Genomic DNA, 25,962 nt, shown 5'->3' on the forward strand with positions numbered 1-25,962 from the left:
CATCATTCAGTCACTTATGTCCGTTGTGAACACTTTGGCATACACACTGATTTTTATGTTACTGCTTCAGTTATATGATCCAGTTAAATACAATTTTAGTCATCATTTTGGGTGACATAAAGGAAAAACAATAACCGTTACATGAAAATTTACAGCAGCCTGTTCTGTGTAAGTATCAGAAGCAGCAGTGATGTCCTCATGTGGAGAAAGCATGAGCATTTCCAGGTGCCAGGAGAGAACACAATTGTAGCATGTGGTGTGAAACAGACAGAGAACAACTACTGAGCTGTTCCACCTCTTTGCACGGAGTACATGCTTCACCTGTCTCATTGCATGTCCAAAACCCTCCTAGTACTGTTTTTATCATTTGAATTACCTGTAACATCTAATGTTCCATCTTTCTGCCGTAAGAGGGGCGACTGGCAATGATCATGTTTCTGGGTTTCCAGAAAGCATTTGACACAGTGGCACACTAGAGATGAATACCTGAGCACAAAGAATAGATTCTCAGATATATGAGTGGCTCAAAGACTTTTTAAATAGTAGAAGCCAGTATGTTCTCTTGAATGATGTGTTTATCAGAGGCAAAGGTATTGTCAGGAGTGCCCCCAGGGAAATGTGATAGCACCACATTATTTTTCACTTTATATATGTCAACCTGTTAGATAGCATTGGCAGAAATCATTCATTGTTTGCTGATGATGATGATCATGACTGAGTGACTGTAGAAAGATGTATGTTTTCTTTGACAGGATTTCTGTTCGGTATGGTGAGTGGCAGTGTGCTGTATCTGTAAAAAAATGTAAGTTGATGCAGGGGAGTACTAAAAACGATTCTCTAATGTTAAAATACAATATTTGTGGTGTGCTGCTTGATACAGCTGAGGCATAATGTTGCAAAGTGACATGAAATGAAACAGCCATGTAAGATCAGTTCTAATGAAGGTAAATGGTCAACTTTAGTTTATTGGAACAATTCTGGGAAAGTACAGCTCATCTACAAAGGAGTCTGTATACAGAACACTTGTGTGACCCATTCTTGAGTAATGCTTAAGTATTTGGGATCCCCACCAAGTCGGATTGAAGAAAGACATTGAAGCAATTCCAAGGCATGCTGCTAGGTTTGTTACCTGTAGGTTTGTTCAACATGAGAGTATTACAGAAGTGTTCCTTGAACTAAACTGGGAATTCTTGGAAGGAAGAAGTTCTTTTTGCAAAATGTTGAGAAAATTTAGAGAACTGACAATTGGTACTAACTGCAGAACAATCCTGCTGCCACCAACGTACACGTAAAGTCAGTGAAGGTAAGATTAGAAAAATTGGAGGTTTTACAGAAGCATACAGACTGTTATTTTTCCTTGGCACCCTTTGTGATTGGAACAGGAATGGGAATGACTAGAAGTGGAACATCATGCCCTCTGCTGTGGACCTTATGGTGACTTGCTGGAGGTAGATACACCCCTTCACAGAATCTCTTCTCTTCCTCCTCTGCTGCCACCAACTGAGGCGATGTGAGAGCTATGACACTGGACTCACATTTAACAGGACTGGTATTCAGTTCCTGATGTGGAATTCTAGATCTGAGTTTCCTAAATAACTTAATGCAGATGCTGAGACAGTTTCTCTGAGGAGAACCCAGTCTCTTTCCTTCCTAACTTTTCATCAAACCAACCTCATGCTTTAATGATATTGTCATTCATGGGATGTAAACCCAAATCACCTTTCCATCCTTCCTTCCCTTCTACATTGTCCATTTTCAAAGCAGAAACCAGAGAATCCAAAGCTTGGTGTCTGGTGCTCTTTTGCAATGTCTCCATTAGTATTATTTTATTTTCAGTCATTTTTGGTAAATATGTACCATTCTGTTTATTCATTCTGAAATTTTCTTCCACATTTTTCCCATTTTTACTGTTTTGGCAAATGAGAAGACGACTAGGTGAGGGATTATCCCACAAAAGTGGCTAATAAGAATGGTGGCACACAAAGACAAGCATGAGATAAAATACTGAAACAAAGAGACATCAACAGACAAAAGACACAAAAACTACACGGGAATTAGAAATTGGGTGTCTCCCAAGAACGTGATATATCTCTTAAATTTTGTGTGTGTTTTTCTGTTTAAGAGGTTTAATCTCACATTTTTGTAAGGGTAAATTCATTCAGTCTGCAGCGCAGTAGTTGCTCACTGAACAGCCAGCTACATAGCTCATTAACACATCAGCGTCCATTGGTGACACATTAGGAGGCTAGAAAGTCTCATACTTGGGATTCTGTCTGCTGTTATAGTAAGTCAGTCTTGCTAGGATGTTTAGGATGTGTGCATGCTGTGTGTGGACACGGGAGGAGCTGACAGCAGTTCGCGAACAGCTGAATGTGCTTTGGTATATGGTCAGTTACCTTCAGGCTGTTGCCTTGGGGTGTGGTGGTGGTGGAGAATCTGGTATGGCTCATGGGACACCTCAGGAGTCGCTTGTTTTGCACATGATCTCTACTGCTGAGGGACCCTTTAGTGTACCTGATGTGGTGGATCTCCCCTCATCACTGAGTAAGTGGTGGGTGGTAATGCGTTCATGTTGCTCGAGGCAAAGGGCCAATGTGGACACTGGCCGTATAACCTTGCACATTCACACTGTGGGTGGACATGTGGCTACTGCTTCAGCAGGGTCTGAGCAGGCACAGGGGGGGAAGGGGGGGGGGGTTACTAGTTACCAGGAGCTCCAATACTAGGTATGTTATGGAGCTCCTGAGACAGCGTTCAGGACTGGAAAGAAAGCCAATGTGCACTCAGTTTGTCTGCCGGGGGCCCCATCTGAGATGTGGAGGCAGCCCTGCCTGTAGCTATTGAGTGCATAGGGTGCAGTCATCTGCAAGTCGTGGCTCACGTCCGTTTCAACAACATCTGTCATCTGATTTCTGAGGCCATCCTCAGTTCGTACAGGTGGCTGGCAAAGTTAAGACTGCTGGTCCCGCACATGGGGTACAAGCAGAGCTCACAATTTGCAGCATTATTCTCATAGTTGATTGGGGTCATTTGGTTGAACTTGAGTGGAGGGTATCAGTTAAAGGCTTTGTCAAATTTTGTGACCACCACCTTGACTGCAAATTTCTAGACTTGCATTATTGGGTTGGGATTTGTAGGTCCCCCCTTGATGGGTCAGGGGTGTACTACACGAAGGAAGCAGCTACTCAGGTAGGAGAGTACTTGTGGATTGAAAATGAGGACTTTTCAGGCTAGACAGTAGTTTGAGGTACTGTTACTAACACTTGACAGTCAATATGCAGCAAGGGAAGTCAGTCCACGTTCAGAGTAAAGACACTTCAAATGTCAAAATTTTATCAGTAATCTGTCAGTGTATTAGTCACAAAACTCCCAAATTTATTGCCCTCCAGGAAACCCCTTATGCTTGAGTTATTCTTGGGCCTAAGAGCTGGTTGAAACTGGAAGTGGAAACCTCTGAGATATTTAGCAAGTCATAGAATCTATATTGGAAAGACAGATCAGAGACCATAGGAGGGGGATTGATCATTGCAGTTGACAAACATATTGTCTCTGTTGAGATCGAAGCAGAGTGTGACAGTGACGTTATCTGGTTGCATATAACAAATGTAGATGGAACCAAGTTAATTGTTGTATGTTTTACTGGCCACCTGATTCTGCAGTGGCAGTTCTAGAATCATTCAGAAGCCTGTAAGTACCCAGATAATGCAATACTAGTTGCAGGTGACTTTAACCAATGAAGTATAGACTGGGATGTCTAAGCATTCATTGTGGGGGCTGCAGACAGAAATAGTTTTGAATAGGTTCTGAAAACTGTCTTCAGTAGCTAACTTGGGAGCCCACATGCAGTGTAAATTTCTCAGACCTTATAGTTACAAACAGGTTGGACCTTATCAACGGTCTCAGTATAGAAATGAGGATTAGAGATTATGATGTCACTATAGCAGCTGTGGTTATGAAAGTTAAAAAATCAGTCAAGAATGCTCTGAGAGTGTTTTTGCTAGATAGAGCAGATGAGCAATTGTTAGCATCTCATATAGATAGAGAAATGATGTCACTTAGTTCCAGTAAGATGGACGTTGAGGGATTATGGACAAAGTTCAGTTGGGTTGGGTTGTTTGGGAGAAGAGATCAAACAGCGAGGTCATCGGTCTCATCGGATTAGGGAAGGATGGGGAAGGAAGTCGGCCGTGCCCTTTCAAAGGAACCATCCCAGCATTTGCCTGGAGCGATTTAGGGAAATCACGGAAAACCCAAATCGGGATGGCCGGACGCGGGATTGAACCGTCGTCCTCCCGAATGCGAGTCCAGTGTGCTAACCCCTGCGCCACCTCGCCCGGTGGCAAAGTTCAAGCAGATTGTAAATCGTGGCCAGGAGAGTTATGTGCATAGTAAGTGGATAAAGGATGGGGAAGCAGATGTTGTTGCACTCTTGATTCAAAAGAGAACCCACAAATGATGAGAAGCAAAGGTTAGTAGAGTTTTGTGTGTTTGTGAAAAGATCTATACATGAAGCAAACAACAACTACTAGTGTCACATCTTAGCAAAAGATCTGGCAGAAACCTGAGAAAATTCTGGTCCTATGTAAAACCTCTAAGCAGGTCTAAGGCTTTCATTCAGTACCTTCTTGACCAGTCTGTTGTGGCAGTGGAAAGGCAGAGAAACAAAAGCTTAAGTTTTAAATTTTGCATTCAAGAAATCATTCATGCAGGAGAATCATTCAAATATACCGTCATTTGACCATCAGTCTGACTCCCATATGGACAACATAGTAATAAGCTTCCCTGGCATAGGAAAACAACTGAGAGATGGGAAAGCAAATAAGTCAGGAGTTCCAGACGAAATCCCAACTCAGTTTTACAAAGAGTACTCTATGGCATTGGCCCCTTATGTAGCTTTCATTTATCATGAATCTCTCACCCAGTACAAAATCCCAGGTGACTGGAAAAAGCTCAGGTGACTCCTGTATATAAGAAGGACAAAAGAATAGATCCACAAAATTACAGACCAATGTCTCTCACATCAATTAGCTGCAGAATCCTTGAACATATTCTCAGTTCGAATATAATAAATTTTCGTGAGACTGAGAAGCTTATGTCCATGAAGAAGCATGGTTTTAGAAAGTATTGCTCATGTGAAACTGAGCTTGACCTTTTCTCACATGATATACTGCTATAGATGATGGGCAACAGGAAGATTTGATATTTCAAGATTTCCGGAAAGCATTTGACGTGGGCCCCCATTGCACACTGTTAATGAAGGTATGAGTGTATGGAATAAGTTCACATATCTGTAAGTGGCTCAAAGACTTCTTACACAATAGAACGCAGTATGTTGTCCTTGACGGTGAGTGTTCATCAGCGACAAGGGTATCATTAGGAATGACCCAGGGAAGTGTGGTAGGATCATTGTCGTTCACTATATATGTAAGTGATTTGGTGGACGGGGCTGGCAGCAATCCGTGGTGTTTGCTAATGATGCTATGGTGTAGGGTAAGGTGTCAAAATTGAGTGACTGTAGAAAGAAACAGCCACTAAATTTTGTTGGTGTGATGAATAGCAGCTAGCTCTGGATGGGGGAAAATGTAACTCATTGTGAATGAGTAGGAAAAACAAACCTGTGATTTTCGGATATAGCATTAGGAGTCTAGTGCGTGACACAGTCATATCTTTCAAATATCTGAATATAACGTTGCAGAGGAATATGAAATGGAACGAGCATGTGAGGACTGTGGTAGGGTAAGTGAATGTTCGACTTCAGTGTATTGAGAGAATTTTAGGAAAGTGTTGTTCATCTGTAAAGGAGACCATACATAGGATGCTGATGTGACCTATTCTTGAATATTGCTTGAGTGTTTGGGATCCATACCAGGTTGGATTGGAGGAGAACATTAAAGCAATTTACAGATGGGCTGCTAGATTTGTTACCATTAGGTTTGGACAACAAGTAAGTGTCACAGAGATGCTTCTGGAACTCAAATGGGAATCCCTGGAGGAAAGACGATGTTCTTGTCAAGGAATGTTATTGAGAAAACTTAAGAGAACCGGCATTTGAAGCTGACTGCCGAATGATTCTACTGCTGCCAACAAACATTATGTGTAAGGACCACAAATATAAGACACAAAAAATTTGTGGTCATATGGAGACATATAGACACTCGTTCTTCCCCCACTCTATTTGCAAGTGGAAGAGGACAGGAAATGAATAGTGGTGGTACACGGTACACCCCATCATGCACGGTATAGTGGAGTGTGGTATATCTGTGTAGATGTAGATATAGGGGCTGCTGAGTTGTCAGTACCGTGCAATTCAAAATGAATAGAGCAATTAGAAATGGTTATAACTATTTATTGCTCAGCAATACTTCAAAAGGAGTAAACGAATGTTCAATTGTTTTACATACTTTATGAGAGTTCTATGTCTCTCATAGGCCACTTGGACAACAGCTAAGCAGTAATCTATTTTATGCCATATATTGTGTAGAGTCAGTGGCACAAACCCTAAAGAAATGAATATCATGAGTTCTGGAATTGTTTCTGGCAAAGTAAGCACATACGCATCTTTCCTGTAACCCCACAAAAAGAAATCCATAGGTGTTGGGTACCAAGATCAAAGTGATCAAGAACAGAACACAATGTCTCATGTCCAGTATGCCTCATCCAGTTGTTGGGAAAATGTTGATTTAAACATATGTGAACATCTTATTCACTGTTCTGTACAGTGCTTGAAATTTTGAACTTACTTTTACTTTCTCTGTAATTCTTATGGATGTATTGCTATGCATCAAATAACTATAGATGTTTGTACTTTTCATTTTGAATTGCCATTTGGAATAACTGATTTGTCACATTGAGTTAAAACTTTTTTTAAAAAATAAATAAAAAAATAAAAAAACGAGTGTCAGCAGGCAATGTTGTGTATAGGAGAGTATTACAGCTATATGATTGTTGTAAGAAAAAGAAGTCCACATTTCCGCTTCATGTGAAAAATATTTGTAAATAGATAAATGGACAATGAAGCCATAAACAAGAAAAGGAGCCTGATACTGGCTGATTAGAAGATTTGAGTTATTCATCAAGTGTTAAACTGTTATAAGAATAAGCTAAACATAGTATCTGCAGCAAGTAATAACTAGCTGCAAAATGAGAAGAAGGGTACCAAAGCTTTGTTAAAGTAGTTGTTTTGTCAATATAGAAAGAGAATAAAAGATTACACTGATATCGATTCTGTGTTTAAGGAGACAAAACAGCAAAGGCATCAGTCCCCTAGTCACCTTCCCAGCATATTATAAGTACATAGACCTGTTTATTTCTACAGTGGTTTACATCAGTTTACAGCTTGAATATTTAGCTGTTTTTCGACATAATCACCATTTCTGTCGATGCATTTTTGTAGCAGCTGTGGCAGTTTTTGTATGCCCATGTCATACCAGCTCGTCGCCATGCTGTTCAGAAAGTTATGAACCTCTTCTTTCACCTCGTCATCGGAGTTGAATCGCTGGGACCACAATTAATGCTGACAGGTAGTGTGAGGCTCTGAAAAAACTCAAACGGGCAATTCAGAACTGGAGAAGAGGAATGTTGAGGAAGGGCGTACACATTCTCCATGACAATGCTCCCCCACACAACACTCGGCAAACCGTTGCTCTCCTGCAGCAATTTCAGTGGAACACAATCACCCACCCACCCTATAGTCCTGACTTGGTGCCCAGTGACTATTACCTATTCCCTAGGTTAAAAGAACATTTGGCCGGAAAGCGATTCATCTCCGATGATGAGGTGAAAGAAGAGGTTCATACCTTTCTGCATGGCGGTGAGCTGGTATGACATGTGCAAACAAAAATTGCCACAGCATCTACAAAAATGCATCGACAGAAATGGTAATTATGTCAAAAATTAGCTAAATGTTCAAGCTGTAAACTGATGTAAACCATTGTAGAAATAAACAGGTCTATGTGCTTATAAAAAATAGGAGACCTTACTTTTGGGATTACCCTTGTAGAAGCAGTGTACCCAGTCTGTCTGCATATAGAGTAAATTCTGTGTGCAAGTGTGAGAAGTCAGAAAGTGTTTGAAATGTTTGCATAGCATGTATCGGAGGCAGAATATGGGAATCAGCCCAGTATTCATCTAGTGGGATGTGGGGAACAGCCTAAAAACTGCATCCAGGCTGGCCAGCTCACTGATCCATCATTTTTAATCTGCCAGGTGGATTCAATCTGGAACCAGCATACATCTCCATCCTGGAATCGTTAACATTAACATGCGTGGCTGACAAGATGAGTAGAACAAAAGATAAAATGCTGTTGAAAATTATGGGAAAGAAAAGCACAAATCACTTCAAAATTGTATGTAAAGGGCGATATAATTAGATTTACATTATGTAAAATTCTTTTTCCATCCTTTGTTTTTTTTTCCATTCCTGTCATGTGATGAAGTTTTTATTTCCCAACATTTGAGCTTCATTCCTTAAGTTGCTGCCTAAAAAATCAAAGATATGTGTGACTCCAGGGAATATGAACACTTTTCTCATGCTTAATAAGATGAATAATAATTGCATGGTGTTTCAAAACACCAAATAATAACCTCACTGATAAATATGTTAAACACTCATAAGTAATACTTCGGTGTGGACTTTGTTTTTTGAGAGATGTGTATGAAAACTAAATGTCTTTCAGTTACAAAAAAATTATCCCTTAGGAAAACTTTAATTAGCAATTATAGTTTCCTGCACACTTATTACACTTTTACCCATAGTTGTCATTAAATTTAAGCGCTTTTGTAATGTTGCACTATCTGTTTCAACCTCGTTACATAGAAGTTCTCCATCTGGGAAATGAACCAGTTGAAAATGGCAGTCTTGGTGTTATGCAGCCACAAAGTCAAGGTTTAAGAAATTGCAACAAAAACACATTTTACAAATTTTCTGTTTTCCTTTGTCTTTATCAGAAATTACTTTTGTTTACTTAATTTTGATTTATTACAGTGCTTTCAACTCTATAAATGACTTATTTCTGTCTTCTCTGATTATCCAGCCTTTTTAGTATTTTGATCACCCCCTGGTTGCAAAGTGATGGTTAATTGAGGTTCTGCTGTAGCACAGAAGGATAAGTGGTTGTTTTTAAATTGGTGCTGTAACCAGGAACCATTGTTTTCTAACCATTAATGTAGTACACTTAGATAATGCTCATCTCATCATTTACATGGGTGACCAATCGTGTGCAAGCACGGTTGTGCTGAAGAAAGGGATAAAAAGAGGGGGTTCACCCAGTGATTATTGTGGGTTCATATACTTACATTACTTCTAATTTCATCTTGGTGGTGTCATGTGACACAATATCACCTCTGGCAATATTTGAGAACCTCTTACACAAATGTACACTGTGTGATCATAAGTATCTGGACACCTGGCTGAAAATGACGTACAAGTTTGTGGCACCCTCCATCAGTAATGCTGGAATTCAGTATGGTGTTGTCCCACCCTTAGCCTTGATGACAGCTTCCACTCTTGCAGGCATATGTTCAATCAGGTGCTGGAAGGTTTCTTGGAAAATGGCAGCACATTCTTCACAGAGTGCTGCACTGAGGAGAGGTATAAATGTCAGTCAGTGAGGCCTGGCGTGAAGTCGGCATTCCAAAACATCCCAAAGGTGTTTTGTAGGATTCAGGTCAGGACTCTGTGCAGGCCAGTCCATTACAGGGATGTTATTGTTGTGTAACCACTCCGCCACAGGCCATGCATTATGAACAGGTGCTCGATCGTGTTGAAAGATGCAATCGCCATCCCCAAATTGCTCTTCAACAGTGGGAAGCAAGAAGGTGATTAAAACATCAATGTAGGCCTGTGCTGTGATAGTGCCATACAAAATGACAAGGGGTGCAAGCCCCCTCCATGAAAAACATGGCAACACCATAACACCGCCGCCTCCGAATTTTACTGTTGGCACTACACCTGCTGGCAGATGATGTTCACTGGGCACTTTCCATACCCACACCCTGCCATCACGTCACCGCATTGTGTACTGTGATTCGTCACTCCACATAACGTTTTTCCACTGTTTAATTGTCCAGTGTTTACACTCCTTACACCAAACGAGGCATTGTTTGGCATTTACCGGTGTGACGTGTGGTTTATGAGCAGTTGCTCAACCATGAAATCCAAGTTTTCTCACTTTCTGCCTAACTGTCATAGTACTTTCAGTGGATCCTGATGCAGTTTGGAATTCCTGTGTGATGGTCTGGACAGATGTCTGCCTATTACACATTATGACCCTTTTCAACTGTCGACGGTCTCTTGTCAGTCAGCAGACGAGGTTGGCCTGTATGCTTTTGTGCTGTACATGTCCCTTCACATTTCCACTTTACTACCACATCGGAAACAGTGGGCCTAGGAATGTTTAGGAGTGTGAAAATCTCACAAGTTTATGACACAAGTGACACCCAGTCACATGACCATGTTCGAAGTCCGTGAGTTCCGCGGAGTGGCCCATTCTGCTCTTTCATGATGTCTAATGACTACTGAGGCCGCTGCTTTGGAGTACCTGGCAGTAGGTGGCAGTACAATGCACCTAATATGAAAAACATATGTTTTTGTGGGTGTCTGCATACTTTTGATCACATATTGTACAGTATTAATGACGAAGTGTCCACACAACCCAATGAATGCTTACTTACTATGTGTAGTTCGAGGGTGAACACCTCAAATTTTGTTGGTAAAAAAAATCTCAGTGTCAAAATGGAACGCAGCTTGCATAAATTAGCTGTGAAACTGATATGCAAGCTGATGAACTGGCCTCAGATCATGAGGCTTGCACCAGTCTGAAACCACAAGACGTGTTACTTAAGTATCATAATAATTAACAACTGTTACATTGTGGTCTGAAGAGAATCAGTTGATACTGATGACATGGTGCCTTCAAGCCATGACCTGATGCCTGTCATATGTCTTTGGGATGAACTAGAACATTGGTTATGTTACATATCAAACTGACCAAAAACCCAACAACAACTATTCTTCAACTTTCAGAAAGAAAATAAGTAAATTCTGCTTTAACTGAACTCTATAGCAAGCCTTCCATAATGATTAAACAATGTAATAACAACAAAAACACACCCTAGCTATTAATTTCATGGTTGATGTCTTTGAAATGAGGGCCTGTAGGTGTTTCTACACTTCTGGCTGCATTATGCATGTTTTGCATATCATGCTTCTTCATGTTGCATCTCAGAAAACAGAATTGTGATTGCGTCTTTCAAACTAAAGTACAGCCTAAACCCAAGTTACCCAGGCCATACAAAACATGTCCGTGTTGCACTCAGTTAAACTGCAAAGATTGTGACAAACTATAAATAGTAACGAGACTACCATCTTGTTGCAATTACTCATATTAGACAACTAGAAAGAAACAAGCAAGTGCATGAGCCTGACCTACTGTACCACCCAGCCACTGTGAGAAGCAGACACTTGGATATTAACCTTGAGATGAGATATATTCAGCTTTGGAAGATGCAGAATTCATAACACAAGAAAAATGATGGGTAAACACCACTTATCACATGCCAAGTGGAAAATGTTTTGCTAGCTGATATGGGAATTTCTAGTCATAGGGGCAACAATGTGAAATGGAAATACACTGAGGGCAACAGATCTAGACTCCGGAAGAAATGTTCTTCTGGCAGAACATAGATAAAACTCTGAATTAGCAGAGTCAAATTTTACCAAAGGAGAATGCCTTTAAAACTGTGCAACTTTGGGAAACTAGGATTTAGTCCAATGCAGACTCAGAATGTCAAGCAAATAGTCCTTCAATAAGGCAATTCTCCTCTCCACAATGTAAATGATTCAATTCATTTTCCATTCAGTCCACATGGTCTAATGTAAAGCACATGTCGAAAACCGAAACGTCACAGGATTGAATCCCAGTTGGACCACGGATTTTTCAGTCTGAGTTTTAACGTAGCCCCCATCTGTCAATCAGTGTGAGGAGCTGCCAGAAAGCCGGCCACTCTGGCCAAGCAGTTCTAGGTGCTTCAGTCTGGAAACGCGCTGCTGCTACGGTCGCAGGTTTGAATCCTGACTCACGCATGGATGTGTGTGATCTCCTTAGGTTAGTTAGATTTAAGTAGTTCTAAGTCTAGGGGACTGATGATCTCAGATGTTGAGTCCCATAGTGATTAGAGCCATTTGAATCATGTGAGCTGCCAGAAAAGACACATGGTCCGATTTCAACATTAAACTGAAGGTCCCCTTTCCCCATTTGGGTAACTGGGGTGGGTTGAGAATACGCAAGGCACTTAAATGGCGTGTAATTGAAAAACATGCACCAGGCCACTGCACCACATGAAACTATAATTCATTTTCTGTGCAAATGCTAAGTGCTTCCAATGGCTGTAAGGCTCTCTGACCTGTCCCCCATCTGATGGATCACATGTAAACTCACTATCCATGTGCTACACATTGTAGGCTAGTTACAGCAGTTGGGGATCATTCTGACTCAGGAAAGGGTAGAACTTTTGCAATTTTTCTAATAATTGTAATGGATTCATATAATCTCTCAAACAATGCAATTTCATTTCTGCTGTTGCTTTCATAATAGAGGGAAACATTCCATGTGGGAAAAATATATCTAAAAACAAAGATGATGAGATGATGTAACTTACCAAATGAAAGTGTTGGTATGTTGATATAGACACTAACAAACACAAACACACACACAAAATTCGAGCTTTTGCAACCCACGGTTGCTTCTTCAGGAAAGAGGGAAGGAGAGGGAGAGACAAAAGGATATGGGCTTTAAGGGAGAGGGTAAGGAGTCATTCCAATCCCGGGAGCAGAAAGACTTACCTTAGGGGGAAAAAGGGACAGCTATACACTCGCACACACACACACACACACACACACACACACACACACACACACACACATCCATCCGCACATATACAGACACAAGCAGACATATGTAAAGGCAAAGGGTTTGGGCAGAGATGTCAGTCGAGGCGGAAGTACAGAGGCAAGGATGTTGTCGAATGACAGGTGAGGTATGAGCGGCGGCAACTTGAAATTAGCGGAGGTCGAGGCCTGGTGGGTAACGGGAAGAGAGGATATATTGAAGGGCAAGTTCCCACCTCCGGAGCTCTGATAGTTTGGTGTCAGTGGGAAGTATCCAGATAACCCGGGTCACCCTGTGGCTAAAGCTGCCTCGGTTCACGGGCAGCACATCTCGGCACAGTGCTACACCGTCCGGTTATCTGGATACTTCCCACCTACCGGAGATGGGAACTTGCCCTTCAATATATCCTCTCTTCCTGTTATCCACCAGGCCTCAACCTCCGCTAATTTCAAGTTGCTGCCCCTCATACATCACTTGTCATTCAACAACATCCTTGCCTCTGTACTTCCGCCTCGACTGACATCTCTGCCCAAACTCTTTGCCTTTACATATGTCTGCTTGTGTCTGTATATGTGCGGATGGATATGTGTGTGTGTGCGAGTGTATAGCTGTCCCTTTTTCCCCCTAAGGTAAGTCTTTCTGCTTCCGGGATTGGAATGACTCCTTACCCCCTCCCTTAAAACCCACATCCTTTCGTCTTTCCCTCTCCTTCCCTCTTTCCTGATGAAGCAACCTTGGGTTGCGAGAGCTTGAATTTTGTGTGTGTGTTTGTTAGTGTCTCTATCAACATACCAACACTTTCGTTTGGTAAGTTACATCATCTTTGTTTGTGTGTGTGTGTGTGTGTGTGTGTGTGTGTGTGTGTGTGTGTGTCAACATCTGTTTGTAAACTAGATGCCATTTGCAGTTCCAAGGTAGTAGGAAGTCTGTTTAAAGGCAACAATAAAGCTAATATCATCTATAGTTTTATAGGTCAAAATGCACATGAAATTAGCCTATTGTCCAGGAACAGGTATTTGTTGTCATCTATACTGCTGTCATTATATGCAGTTACAGATATAGAAATACACTGGATGGTACTCTTTTCGGGTATGCAATTGGATATCGTAGTCCTCTTGACACTTGTGTCAAGATGACAACATTATCCAGCTGCATACCTGAGAAAAGAGTATCATCAGTCAGTATGGCAGGAAGGTCTATGTAAACACATATAAATTCACTTATTTTCAAGATTTGGCTTCAGTGAAAATATGAATGTCACATGACAGAGAGTATATTTTCTATCACCCATTTGTCATCCTCGTTTCCTTTCTTGTGAATATATCTGCTACAGTCTTTTTTTTTTTTTTTTTTTTTTTTTTTTAGCTATTCTTTTCTGTTACATGACTGTAGGTATTCACAGTATTTGCAGAACACTCTACACTTAGATAAACTTTAAGTCAGATGGTCATACATCTGCACAGGATTTTAGAGACATACTGTCTGCACTGCTTCTCACAGCTGCTGAAGAATATGTGATCAGTGGTTCTCTGAACCGATACAGTGGCTTTGGTGCTCTTCATAATGTTCAGTCTGGATGAGGTATGGAGAATTCAGAGATCAGCAGAGAACCTCACAGTTTTGACTGCACTCTTCCAGTGATCTGCATGTACTTGAAACCCTGCATATTCACACTGCAGTTTCAATATTGTTTGTCAATACATCTTTATTTGTGGGACAGACATGACCTATCTGCACTTTAGGGCCAAAGATAGTAGCGTTTACTAAGCTGTTGCATCACACACATATAGCACCTTCTTGGATTTTCAAAATTGTGATTCATTCCTCCGTTCCATGTCAGTTGGTCTTTCCATTTATTTGATCTTCAGCTCTGACATTACTAGGTTATTGACTTATGCATATTTCTTTTCAGTTATTCACAGTGTGGCTCTAGATCCAGTAAAGCTACAATTTCAGCACAGAGATGAGTGAAAAATTCATACATCTCGTGTTAATACTGAATCCTCCCTCCATAGCCTGGAGGGCTACGACCATCCCTTTTCCAGCCCTGATAAATTGCTTCCATCGCATTGATCTGATTTCTATTGTGAATACAGACAGCCTGTCAGATCTGTTACATAAATATTTCAAAAGTGTACATCCCATCTTTTTCTTGCAACTTTCTTTCCTTCATGCAATTTTTTTACTGTTTACTTGCATATCTGCTGGTTTATATCTAAATATTGCAGTTAAAGACAAAACCATAAGTGTAAGAGACTAATACCTGCATATTTATGGAGAACAATTTATTGTTACAAAGTAGGCAATCGATTGTTGTGTGACTTCGGTTACCCAATATATGATGGTGCCTTGTTGTGAAAAGAGATGCATAATTGAACATCATTTTACACTGTGCTGATGCATTTTTTGTGTCATTAAGAAGTTGTGAGGTTTTCTCTGATCTGCAGGTGTTGAGTTAATGTAGGACACTTCCACACTATGGCTGCAGAAACTTATCAGTTAAGATGCTCATGTAGTTTTAATGTCACTTGAATTAAACTGTGTGTACTATTTGATTCAACAACCCTTCACAATGCAGAATGAATTATGATTTTTAAGGTAACATATCAATACATTTACTCCATAAATATTTTTGTTGTTAATAATATGAGAGTGTTTGGTATGAACTGTGAAATTCACACCCACAATATTAAAAATTGAACAATTTCCATATAGAATATGAATCCCTGTTTAGGACTCAGAATGGAGTTTATGTACTGATGTAAGAGTCTGCAACAAGTTGCTGAAAGACATCAAGCAGGAAATTGGAAAACTCGTGCAATCAAAAACAAAGAAAAAGAGTAGCCTATCAGCTAGTCGTTCTACAATTTATTACAATATTTTTACATGGGCATGCAAATTCCTTTTAATGCTGATTTTCATATTTAACAGTTTTTCAACTTTACCATTTCACAGGGTGGTCATAAATGGCCTAAAAAGCTTGCAAGGGTGTGTCAAGGTAGGTTGTGCTGAGGAATAATTCTTAAGGAAAAAAATTTGATCTGTGATGACATTTCCATGTTAATTAGCACTGGAGTACACCAATCTGGCCATTGCATGTGCAGATTCAATTGGACCACTGGATACAAATAGTGTCAGTTGTTCTCACAGGGTAGATAATAGCACATGAGACTGCCTTTGGCTCAGGTTCAGTCCTTACTATCATTCCTTGTCCAACTTTTGAATCTCTATCTTGTTTGGTTTTAGGAAACCAAATGAAGGACCCATTTGGCAACAGTGTCTTTGGTGGTGCACTTCAGTTTGCGTGTGCAATAGCCTGATAAGCTAACTTCAGTACTAATTAAGTCAGAAACAGTTATTTCTCAGCACAACTTAGCCTGTAACACCATTAGAAGCTTTTCAGACTATTCCTGACTACCCTGTTTAAACAACTAACAATCCAGAGTATACTCACAAGGGGAAGGCCTCAGACACAGCCAACGGATTCGGCTCAAATTTGGCCGGTCGCTTCTGTACAACCTCAAATGAAGAAATCTAAGATATTTTGGGTCAACACCCCCTTGTTTTTGAGAAAATCACCCCTAAGGGTTACGACAAGCAATCAACTCAAAATTGGCGGTATCGATAGATAATTATAATTAGGGCATTTTTCATCATAAGGTATGGGGTCTGAAAATGTATACTTTTCCAGAAATGGGGGTAAGAAACTTTTACAACTGTCGCTTCTGTACCGACATGCAAAACGCTTTTTGCCGGCAACGCCGATAGCGCAATGGCCAAGGTAACTGGCTCGGAATGGGAGAACCCAAGTTCGAATCTCGAAGAAACCTAGCGAATGTTATTCTTTTCATTTGTATTTTTCCATATCTCAATTGATAGGGATAGGAGGGTTAATAAGGTAAGTAAATCAATAAGGAATGATAATATTAAGGTAGGCAAACTAATTTCCCAAACGCCATGAGTTAGTAAAGTATTAAACTTTTAAGCCTTCTCACATGAAAACAACTCCGAGTAAGAGTGCTGCGAATTCCTCACAAGGGATCACAGGCAGCCAACTGCGCGATGCTTGTTTACAGCGAGGCACGGGACAGAATGCACGCGTGGAGAGTTAAGTTGTCCCGGTTGCCTCTTCGTCATATCATAGTTGTGAACCTGTAAGAGTGAAGGTGTCCAGCACGAGCCTTATAGAAGTCAATCAGAAAGAGTTGTTTTCCGTCATTAGGCTGCCGCTAACCTCGTGGATACATGTAGTGATTTTTCCATAGTTAATGCGCTGAATGAAATACGTTTTGTGAATGAATACAGTGTCCTTCCGTAAGTAACGTATGACGAGTACTGTATGTAGTTTGTAGTAATTAGCTCATCTTGTTATGCTGTAGTAACTAGTTACTGTTTGTTGTGTCATATCTTTCAAGATTCGAACCCGGGTTCTTCGAGTCCCAGCCAGTTACCTTGGCTGGTGCGCTATCGGCGCTGTCGCCGAATAGCGTTTATCATGTGGGTACAGAAGCGGCAGTTATATAAGTTCCTTTCCTCGATTTCGGGAAAAGTTTGCGTTTGCGGACCCCATGCCTGATGATGAAAAATGCTCTATTTACAATTATCTACCGATCCCTCCAATTTTTAGTCGATTGCTCTTCACAACCTTTAGGGGTGATTTTTCTCAAAAACGTGGGGGTGTTGACCCAAAATAACTTAGATTCCTTCGTTTTAGGTTGTACACAAGCGACCTGCCAAATTTGAGCCAAATCCGTTGCCGTGTCTGAGGCCTTCCCCTTGTCAGTAAAAGTCAGTCGGGACCACTGCCCAACCCCTCATCCTCTACACCACCCCCTGCCCCACTGGGATAACTTTTTTTTTTTCAAATGGAAGTCACATCCTGCCTCCTCAAAGAGGCAAATGCTTTAATTCAGTGTGAGCTGAGAGAAAACCTGGACACATATCCGTATTAACTATAGTAAGTGAGTGCCCCTAGAACTGTATGTTGCAATATCGCAAACTATATCTTTATTGAGTAAAAACCTAATGTAAGTTGTTGACTCCCCCATCTTTCACTACCACTCCTCAACACCTCAGTTTGAGTCCTGGGAACTTGTCAATTATGAAAACTGAAGTTAACAAAGCTACATAAATATAAAATAGTAGGTAAAAAATAATTATCAATATGAGCAGATTGTCACTAGTCATAATTTGCTGTAGTATATTTTGCAGAAGCTACATGCTTCTGCTTCTTAATGTATAACTTGACTCGTTCCTCATCCCTGATGACGCTCTTTCACAATAATATTTACTGAACATCATATGGGAATGGACAGCTAAATGAATGAAACAATTTCAGTCCCCAATGTAGATGAGCCCTTTCAAAATCCCAAAGAGATTAAAACTTCATTCTGAGTGTGAACCAAGACCCATGCCTTTTACAGAAGTGCTGTTGGTGACAGAACTATTGAAGTATGCCTCACAGGTCCAATGTAGGTAGTTCAGTGAGTAATAGAAAAGCTTGCAAAAGTAAAGAGTCAAGGTTCAAGTCCTGATCCAGACTGATTTTTCATCAATCTAGACATTTCAGTGCAATCTGATGATAAGTGCACTCAACACCTTTTACAGACATTGTCACCTGCAATTACTCTATGGAGAGACTCCTTGGTTTTAAGAGTGTGCACTCGTACATTCTTGAGCACTCTTTCTCTTCATAGGCACAAAACACTTGAATGATGCTCCAGGTGACTGCACTTCAACTATAGGGTATCGTTGGAAGTGAGAGGTGTTAGTCACTTTGCCACACTTAAATGTGGCCAGTTACATCTCTTGCTAGTGTACTATGTATTAACTTCCTTCACTAATTTAACCCTTGACTGTTGCTGCCACTTCACATTGGTGCCGTGGTCTGAAACATAAGAGTTTCTGTCATTTCAATAACTGATTACATATTTTGGCAACATTGCTTCTGGGGCTTTGGTTGTTAGACCACAACCAGAGTTTTTAAATACAGCATGACTGAAGTAAATATCGTCTGTGTAAACATGCACTGAGTCATGTGTATATTACTAGTAGCACTTTTTTAGTTCCCTTCCATGTTGTATGTAACTCATCTAGTAGCTAGGTATATTAAAATTTGCTAATCCATTATATTTACTAGGTTGGGTAGATTTTGCATGGATTTTGTTTCTAGTTGATATTTTGCTTCTGGTTTATTGATTTCATTCTAAACATATAAGGTGTTCTGTTTCGATATACGTTTTGTAGAAACATCAAACTGTATACCTTTACCAAATTATATCTTTCCATCTTTCCAGCCACCAATTTAGTCTGAGTTACATTGAAGTTGATTGTTTCCAGACAGCATTAAAAGTCATGTTATTATTTGTTTTTACAGCTTACCCTCTCATTATTTCCATGGCACTGAGAGCTTTTCTGGCAGCTCTTGCATTTTAGTTATAAAACAAATGAAAAGTCTCCTCACTTTACATAAAACGGAATTCATGTATTTCACTTTTAGTATTTTAGAATTTTTCTTGACCGTGTGTTATACAGAATATCAACATTATGATGAACAGAATCTTGGAAATTAGCTTGTAATTAATTTATGGTAGAAAAACTGAGTAGACTCCTCACCTAAGTGCCCAACACAAAAAACTTATCTGTTTATTCTTGCATACAATAAGTCTTCCTGCTAACTACTTTTTTCTGCATGTTGTGCTTGGTATGTTGTGTTGGTATGGCTTCAGCATGCTTCTTACTACAGCATTGTTCCTATATTATCTTCAGGATTTCTGAACCTTACACTATTATTGTTTGACTATTGTGAATGTGGATCAGTGATTGTTGCAACATCTTTTCTTATGGTACTATGTGACTGGAATGTTGAGATTGTACAAAAATTTTGGTTGAAGTTTGCACTATAGGCATTGTAGACAAAAAGGTGCAGCTTTCTAGGCAGAAATATGATCTGTTGCTAATAGAAGGTTCCCATTTTTCAGTCAGCAAGTTGTGAAGAACAGTGAGATGTAAGTCATCATTTGCAAAGAAAAGGATAAAGTTGGAGTGAAATTAGTCCACAGGAAATTTGGTTTGTGTTAGGGACAGTAGTAACATTTCCAGATTGTGTTTGTTCTTTGAAGGTAGCCAAGAGAATTATTGCAGCCATTGATCACGTGATTTGTAATGACTCGTAGATCTTTACGGTGTGATTCAACATTACTTACTTTTTTTTTAATCCATCAGTGTTCTGACTGGTTGCACAACCTGTCATGAATTTCCCTCTTGTGCCAACCTCTTCATCTGCAGCACCACATCTCAGCCACTTCAATTCTCTTCTTTTCTGGTTTTGCCACAGTTGTGCTTTACTTCCGTACAATGATATGCTCCAAACACAGGCTCCCAGTAATTTTTTCATGAAATTAAGGTCAATGCTAGTAGACTTCTGTTGGCCAGCAATGCCTCTGTTAGTCTTTTTATGTCCAACTCAGTTCATCATTTGTGTGTTATTTTGCTTCCCAGGTGGCAGAATTCCTTCACTTTGTCAGCTTTGCGTTCCCTTGTTTATCACTGTCATTTATGCTACTCTCCGTTACTTTTACTTTTATTCAGTTTACTCTCAATCCATATTCGGTGCTCATTAGTGTGTTCATTTCATTCAATAGGTCTTCCAATTCTTCCTCACTTTCAGTGGGGATGGCAATATCATCAGCAAATATTATCATTGACATCCTTTAAGCTTGAACTTAAATCCCGCTCCTGAACCTTTCTTTTCCCTCCGTCAGTGCTTCCTCGATGTATAGGTGGGACGGTAGGTGTGAAAGACTATATACCAGTCTGATACTTTTTCTAATCTGAGCACTTCTCTCTCTGTCTTGCATTCTTATTTTCCCCTCTTGATTATTGTACATATTGGATATTACTGTTTTTTATATATATCCTACACTTATTCTCCTTTAAATTTGGAATATCTTGCACTATTTTAAATTCTGGAATTTTTTTGTAGTTTGACAAGCCTTATGAATTTGTCCTCTTCCTGTACAGTGGACAATTACTTCAGGTACAGCTAATATTTTGAAACAGCTGGTTGCTGATGGACCCAATGGACATATGCCAAAAGTACCAGACAACTATGACATGGTGGCTGCACTTAATGCATTATGATGCAGAGTGGTATAACTCCAGAACAAATCATTATAGGTGATGAATTGTGGGCATGCACCATGGACAAACCAAACAATAGGGTAGCATAGTTGAACACCAGACTCACACTTGGGAGAAGTAGGGTTCAAATCCCCAACAGACAAACTTGAATTAGGTTTTCTGTTGTTTTCATTTATGATTTGAGGTGATGGACAGAATGAATCCTTCAGAAAGGATGTAGTCAAATACCTGCCCCATCCTCAAATAATCTGAGATTGCGCTTTGTCTCTAAACAGTTTTCTGTCAATGGGGCATTAAATCTGAACTGTCCTTATTCTTAGTTGACTGAGAAACATAAAAGCCTAGACCTTAAACTGATCAATACTCCATTGCAGAATACTCCAGTGCAGATGAAAAAGTGAAATCATTTGTATGCATATAAATGCAATCCTGCTACCACTCACCTTAAAAAAAAGTCTCTAGATCTCTCCCCACAGCCTCTTGTGTTAGCATGCTGTTTTGAGGGTTAGAGTAAGCTCACTAATCCTGGATTGAATCTGTCCAGCATTGGTGTGCCTTTTATGTGGTTTTCCACATATGACTAGGTGCACACTAGGGTAATACCCACTCCATGCCTCAGTTACATGAGTTGTAAATACTTCAAAAGTGTTCTTATATTTTCACAAGGGGCATCATTAGATGCAGACAAATGGGAGCACAGATTCCACAGTACGGGGGAAGGGGGGGGGGGGGGGGTTACAGTAAAGGCATCCAGCCATTGTTCACCACTAATATTGACAAATTCAGATCTGCATGTCAACCCCATGATAAACTAGAGGTACAGCTGAGGGGGGAGGGGAGGGGGGACAAATGTCAAAATGCACTGATACAGTCCAACAGAAATAGACAAGACAGAAAAGGTAAGAAGTATGAAGAAATCATGCAAAAAATGGACAAGGATACTCAGCAATAGAAGACACACTCAGTACAGTGGGAAAAATATACTGTCATTACAGTAAAGCTAAGGCACTACAGTTGACAGTGAATTATAAACTGGTTAGGCAATTGACACTAGAAAGAAGAATAACAAATAAAATCTAAATGTTTCAATACAGACAGAAGTACTACACGGTTTTCAAAAAGATTCATCCAATTTCAGAGGACTCTATCTTCTACATGAATGTTTATAGACGCTTGAAGTGAATTTAAACTTTTATTTAGAAGCTAACAGTTTACCTCAGCACCAGTTATAACTTGCTGTTTCATGTGGTTGTTGGTAGAAGTCTCCCTGGTGTAGGTAGTTAGCTCACTAAGTGTTGAGAGTACAGCACCGCACATCCTACAGCTTAAAGAATTTAATGATAGCCACAGCAGCTTAAAAATACTTGTAGTTTATATAAGTGAAAATCCACATGTCGCCACATGTGCTCATGCTTGATGTGGAGTGCATTCAACAAGACTTTCACTCATAGTCCACAGAAGTCTAGTGGAAGGTTGTGTAAAATCAGATACGTTAACTTTTCATTCATATAAATTATTTTTGATGATCACCAAGTTTGCAAATTAAGGATATTCAGATTTCATATGATACACAGCATGAGACTAGTCCACTTTCAGCATAAAATAAACCATCTCAGCACAAAAAATAATTACCTCATTAGGCACAAATTACTGGATTTTGCTCCACCCATGGGGTAAAATGGAGTGCCCATTTAAATGAATGGAAAAGACTTGAAAACAAGAATAAAGTTTTATTCTACGGCAAAGAAAAATGTTTGAAAACATATAGAAATCCTTAAAAATACTATCAAGGGAGACCATAAATCTATTTTAAATGCCAAAACAGGTTTTGACAAATAACTCCAATTGTTCAAAACATTAAATTAATATAGGCACAGTTCTCAGTCACTAGGGTGGTGGGGGGAGGGAAATAGACACACATGTTTTTAAGAATAGAAGTCACAAATGTAGCACTTGTTTTCTTACTCAGCATTGAACATGACAGACAATGGATCCATCCCTCCAGCCTGCTTGTATACAGCCTATTACAAAATACACTGATCAACAAGAACATTATGATCACCTACCTAATAGCCGGGATGCCCACCTTAGGCATGGATAACAGTGGCAACACATCATAGCATGGAAGCAGTGAGACCTTGGTAGGCTACTGGAAGGAGTTGGCTTCAAAATATGCCCACACAAGTCACCTAATTCCCATAAATTCCAGGAATGGGGCAATGAACTTAGATGCCATGTTAACTTATATCCCAGATGTATTTGACTGAGTAGAGATCTCACGAGGTGGGGAGCCAGCACATCAATTGGAACTCACCACTATGTTTCTCGAACCAGTCCATCACCCTCTTGGCCTTGTGACTGGTGCATTATCTTGTAGAATAATACCGGTGCCATCAGAAAACAAGATCGTTATGAAGAGGTGTATGTGGTCTGCGGCCAGTGCACAATACTCCTTGGTGCCTTGCATGAGCTCCACTGGGTGTGTTTATGCCTGTATGAATATTCCCCAGAGCATAATGGAGCCACCACCAGCTTGCCTCCATCCCATAGTAAAAGTGTCTAGGAGCTGTTCCCCTGGAATACAGGCAATTCGCAACTGCCCATTGGCATGTCAGAGTAGGTGTTGGGATTCATCAGACCGTGCAACACTCTGCCACTGCACCAATGTCCAGTGCCACTGGTCATGTGCCCATTTCAAGTCATACCAGCCAATGTCACAGTGTTAACACTGACACAGGCGTGGGTAGTCAGCTGCGGAGGCCCACAGTTAGGAGTGATGGGTGCACTGTGTGTCCAGACACACTTGTACTCTGCCCGACATTAAAGTCTGATGTTAGTCCTGCCACAGTTCGCTGCCTCCCCTGTTTTACCAGTTTCCTCAGCCAACAACATTCCACATCTGTAATAAGGGGTGGCAGCCCAACTACATGACATCTGAATGTGGTTTCGCCGCATGTCGAAGACACTCGCCACAGCACCCCTCTAATACCAGACAAGTCATGTAGTTTCTAACATGCTCATGCCGAGCCTCCTGGCAGCCACAATCTGCCCTCAGTCAAACTCAAATAGATCACACACCTTCTCATTCCACACACGGACAGCACACTCACTGATACTACATGCACCATGCATGTATCTGACTAGCAGCCATTCCTCACCAGGTGATGCCGCTGTTGCCCGGATGGGGCTATATCGATAGTAGGTTGATCGACACTAGGTTTTGCTTATTTGCCTTTCTTTCTGCTTGCCCCTTTGGTTATTCCCCATAAAAAGTTTTTATTTTGAGTTTTTCTTTCTCTTTCCTGATATTGTTTTCTTCAGCTTCCAAATTATTTTTGCGTGGTGTGGAAGTCAGTGCTAATGTTTTTGTTTTTCTCTGTTGATAATTTTCTGTGCAATTTCTGAAAGTAAGCCTCTGGAGGCAGCATTAGAAGCTTTAGTGACACAGAAAATGACAGTGACATATGAGAAATTCCAGCAACTGCTACCAGTCTGTGCAGTGTCATTTCTGAAGTACCAGAAATAGCTATCTATTCATCTGCTCCAAGAAACACCAGTGTTGGAAAAAAAGTCAGTGAAAACATGCAAACTGTCTGGATGGGAAAGGAAGAGGTATTTGCTAATGAGGATCATCCAAAACTCCCCAGAATAACAGCTCCTAGCAGTTGCGAATATTATCAGTCCACTGTCAGCACTAATCACAGAAGTCTGGAATTACCTGATTTGACCTGCGTACCTGGATTTACCCAACTTTCCACTACTGTTCCAACTAAGAATTTTCTGTTCCTCATGTGCTTGTCTCTGGAGTATTTTTCTGTGACGTTTGTGTTTCAAACTGTACAAGATTGGTCATTGCAAACCATTTGTGATGGTGATAAATGACAGTATCTGGATTGTTGTGATTTCATTCTGGGTGTGGTGATGGAAAAATAACAATTTTTTTTCACATTTAATGTTCAGTGATGAGACTACATCCCACTTAAGAGGAGAAATTAACCTATGCAGTATAAAAATATAGAAGACCAACAGGGACATGGTGTAGTTGGTCATGCGACAAGCTCTCTAAGGTTTCATGTGTTTTGTATCATTTCCCAAGAAAAGATTAATGGTTCATTGTTTTTCATGGAAAAGATGCTTACAGGTGTCACATACCTGGTTATGTTGGCAATCTAGCATATTTGACAACTGTGAGAATGTGCCAAAAATTTCATTTTTCAAGAGGACAGAGCACCTGCATGCGAGAGCACTTTTTAACAGTGATGGATTGGCTGTGACTGCTAAATACTATACAGAACTCCATAAATGTTGGGCCGTTTGTGATGTAAATTACCTAAAAAATGCTTAATTGTTACCAGTCCATTTCTAAAAACATTTATCAGATGAGTCTTGAACTTTCTTTTTCATGCAGAATATTTATATTCTGTTTATAGCATACATTTGCACATTATACTGCTTTTTTGTGCAATTCTAAGTATTTAGTCACTTTTCCCCTTCTGAAACAGTTGGACTTCCCATGGCAGATACATTAATAAATATTAAATGATGTGTGTGACTAGGCTACTCGAGAGGTAGCCAGGCTTTAATAATGACCTTTATTATTTTCTGTGTCTCTGATTGATGGTTTACCAACTCTAGGCTAAGTCCTGCGTAGTGCCCTAATCTGTCAATATTTTGTTTGTTACATATTCCCTTTTGTTTCATGGAGATCATTACTTTATTTCTCATTAGTGTGATTCGAGGTACACTTACACCAATTTCTAATTAAAATCAGTGGGGGAACCAGCAGCTTGAGTAGTGTTTGCAGCCAAGTTGTGCAAATTATAAAGATAATTAATAACTATCAAATTGAGATGAATTACTTACAGTATAAAGACCAAGACTAACATAGAATGAGAAAACTAGTATGTAGTTTCTTAAGTTAGCATTCCTTCTA

At 40.1% G+C, this 25,962-nt stretch overlaps 1 protein-coding gene across 1 annotated transcript in view; it reads left to right on the forward strand.

The window, feature by feature from the left end:
• The window catches only part of LOC124552499 (glutamate-gated chloride channel), a 436,122-nt gene that overhangs the window by 226,715 nt on the left and 183,445 nt on the right, over positions 1-25,962 (forward strand). The gene's annotated exons all lie outside the window — the stretch shown is intronic.

The sequence above is a fragment of the Schistocerca americana genome, chromosome 10, assembly GCF_021461395.2.
Source record: "Schistocerca americana isolate TAMUIC-IGC-003095 chromosome 10, iqSchAmer2.1, whole genome shotgun sequence".
NCBI classification, from domain to species: Eukaryota; Metazoa; Arthropoda; class Insecta; order Orthoptera; family Acrididae; genus Schistocerca; species Schistocerca americana.